Genomic DNA, 3869 nt, shown 5'->3' on the forward strand with positions numbered 1-3869 from the left:
GGGAAGTAATAAAATAATAAAAATAAAACATAATAAAATAATTCTCACGACGTTTCGGCCACAACGCAAGCAGCCGTCCTCAGCAGCCGTCCTCAGGTGAAGAACATGTCTGTCGATAAGACAGAGTCTGTCTTATCGAAAGACATGTTCTTCACCTGAGGACGGCTGCTTGCGTTGTGGCCGAAACGTCGTGAGAATTATTCTATTATGTTTTATTTGTTTTATTTTTATTATTTTATTACTTCCTTTCTACGTGACTTTACCGAAAGAACCAATAAGTTGAATCCCTGCAGTCACGAAAGCTTTAAATCGAAATTTGACGCCGTTGATGATGATGATGATGATAATAATCCCACTCCGTTGAGCTGCGATCATTTGTGATGGCCAAAGTCACTTCTGAAAATAACTACTAAATAGAAGCTCAGTGGCATCTTACCCGGTAAAATAACAAGTGGTTACTAGCCCTGAACGAAGTGTTTTGAGATATCTATAGCTTTGCATTACAGCAGGAGAAATTGGTAAATTTACGGGCAAATTAGGAACAGTATAACAGAAAACGAAGTCATATTAGCAAGAGTACCGTTGGCTACATATAGTGCGAAAGAAATTAAACACACACAGAGACCCATGGACTCACACAGAGACCCATAGACTCACACAGAGACCCATAGGCTCACACAGAGACCCATAGACTCACACAGAGACCCATAGACTCACACAGAGACCCATAGACTCACACAGAGATCCATAGACTCACACAGCAGAGACCCATAGACTCACACATAGACCCATAGACTCACACAGCAGAGACCCATAGACTCACACATAGACCCATAGACTCACGCAGAGACCCATAGACTCACGCAGAGACCCATAGACTCACGCAGAGACCCATAGACTCACACAGAGACCCATAGACTCACACAGAGACCCATAGACTCACACAGAGATCCATAGACTCACACAGCAGAGACCTATAGACTCACACATAGACCCATAGACTCACACAGCAGAGACCCATAGACTCACACATAGACCCATAGACTCACACAGAGACCCATAGACTCACACTGAGACCCATAGGCTCACACAGAGACACATAGACTCACACAGAGACCCATAGACTCACACAGAGACCCATAGACTCATACAGAGACCCATAGACTCACACAGAGACCCATAGACACACACAGAGACCCATAGACTCACACAGAGACTCATAGACTCACACAGAGACCCATAGACTCACACAGAGACGCATAGACTCACACAGAGACCCATAAACTCACACAGAGACCCATAGACTCACACAGAGACCCATAGACTCACACAGAGACCCATAGACTCACACAGAGACCCATAGACTCACGCAGAGACCCATAGACTCACACAGAGACCCATAGACTCACACAGAGACCCATAGACTCACACAAAAACCCATAGACTCACACAGAGACCCATAGACTCACACAGAGACCCATAGACTCACACAGAGACCCATAGACTCACACAGAGACCCATAGACTCACACAGAGACCCATAGACTCACACAGAAACCCATAGACTCACACAGAGACCCATAGACTCACACAGAGACCCATAGACTCACACAGAGACCCATAGGCTCACACTGAGACCCATAGACTCACACAGAGACCCATAGACTCACACAGAGACTCATAGACTCACACAGAGACCCATAGACTCACACAGAGACCTATAGACTCACACAGAGACCCATAGACTCACACAGAGACCCATAGACTCATAAATACCCATAGACTCACACAGAGACCCATAGACTCACACAGAGACCCATAGACTCACACAGAGACCCATAGGCTCACACAGATACCCATAGACTCACACAGAGACCCATAGGCTCACACAGAGACCCATATACTCACACAGAGACCCATAGACTCACACATACCCATAGACTCACACAGAGACACATAGACTCACACAGAGACCCATAGACTCACACAGAGACCCATAGACTCACACAGAGACCCGTAGACTCCTTACACTGGAGAGTCTATGGGTCTGTGTGTGTCAGAGAGCAAATTCCGCAACAATTCTAGTTAACGAGACGTTTCACAAATGATTACAACAAGAACAACAGGCAGCAGCAGAAGCCTCGTCAGGCGATTAGCCTGAAATTATAAATATTGTCGTGGGTTTACTCTCCAACACACACACACTCACCGGTAATTGCTGAACTAAGTAACTAATCAGCAGGTTTGGTTTACGTGACACCAACCCCTAACACTCTTTGGGCTTCATCTTCTTGGTTCTTTCGGTAAAGTCATCACGTAGAAGGGAAGTAATAAAATAATAAAAATAAAACAAAATAAAATAATTCTCACGACGTTTCGGCCACAACGCAAGCAGCCGTCCTCAGGTGAAGAACAGGTCTGTCGGGAAGACAGCGTCTGAATGATTATTTCCCTTCTACGTGATGACTTTACCGAAAGAACCAAGAAGATGAATCCCTGCAGTCACGAAAGCTTTAAACAGAAGTGAAGAAGTCTGAAATTTGAAAGTAAAAACGACCGTTTCTATTGTGTGTACTGATTACCGCATATAATGTGATTACAATATGATTGCACGGCATTATGTATACGTGTGTTGTGCAGCTATTAAAAGTGTTAAGGTGTTTGGGGAACGGTGGGTGTCCATTCGTGTGTTATGTTGGAGGCCTCTATGCAGTTTTGGTACGCAGTCGTTCATTGATTAAATTACACTGGTCAACAAACTTTTTCTGGCATAAGGTATTCCAACAGTTCATAAGGTCATTTTGGGGTGCTGATTCCAAACCTGGCATCAGTTTTTGTCTATCACATCAGGTTTTTGAGATATCAAATATTGCATTTTCAATAAAAACTGCGGAAGAAAAATATTAAATAAATGTGGATATCTACATAAAATTATATTATAAACACACTATCCTAAAAATACAGCACCATATTTTAACACTAAAGCAGTCACTGACTCGCAATCATAAGTGACAGAGTTAATTTCGGGTAAAATCTATGAAAATGGGGTATGCTGATAGCATAAAAATGAGATGTGATAGAGCAAATCTGAGATCAGATTTAGAATCAACACCCTGAAATTAGTCGAGAACAGCTGCAAAAGTCCAGGCCAGAAAAACATGTTTTTTTTGTTGACCAGTGTTATCATCACGGTGGCTAGGAGATGCTATTCTATGGTCCCACAGCTTTAAAGATACTCTCAAGCGCTGTGACCCCCCCCCCCCCCACTGGCCCCCCACACTGAATACTCACACGCAGTGCAATGGGATTGCTTGGCATAATGGGTTTCAATCCAAAGGGTCTCTCATAATCAACGTTTTTGGGTTTAGATCGCGTTATTTATAAATGTGTCGTAACCCTCCACCACCCGACACGGCCAATCAGTAAAAAAGCGTCACGCTGACAAAAGACAAAATAGTTCACCGCTTTAGCCCCCACACCGGTGTGTTGAAGCGTGAAACCACAACATTTACAATTTGAGTTGTACGACGTTTCGCTGGTAATTGCATCCAGCATCATCAGGCAATTCGTGGTTTCACGCTTCAACACACCGGTGGGCTAAAGCAGTGAACTATTTTGTCTTTTGTCAACGTGACACTTTTTTACTGATTGGCCGTGTCGGGTGTTGGAGGGTTACGACACATTTACAAATAACGCGATCTGACCCACAAACGTTGATTATGAACAATATTGGTCGCGAAAGCCTCACAAGTGTTAAACAAAGAGTCCCTATAAGTAGAGTCCCACGGTTTCCCGGTGCAAGGGGATTGGCCCACCCTTGCAGGACAATTTAGATCGCGGTGCCCCTGAATTGGCTTAATAGTCTTCTTG

This window comes from Lethenteron reissneri, unplaced genomic scaffold (assembly GCF_015708825.2).
Source record: "Lethenteron reissneri isolate LAM-NWPU_2019-01 unplaced genomic scaffold, ASM1570882v1 scaffold_1866, whole genome shotgun sequence".
NCBI classification, from domain to species: domain Eukaryota; kingdom Metazoa; phylum Chordata; class Hyperoartia; order Petromyzontiformes; family Petromyzontidae; genus Lethenteron; species Lethenteron reissneri.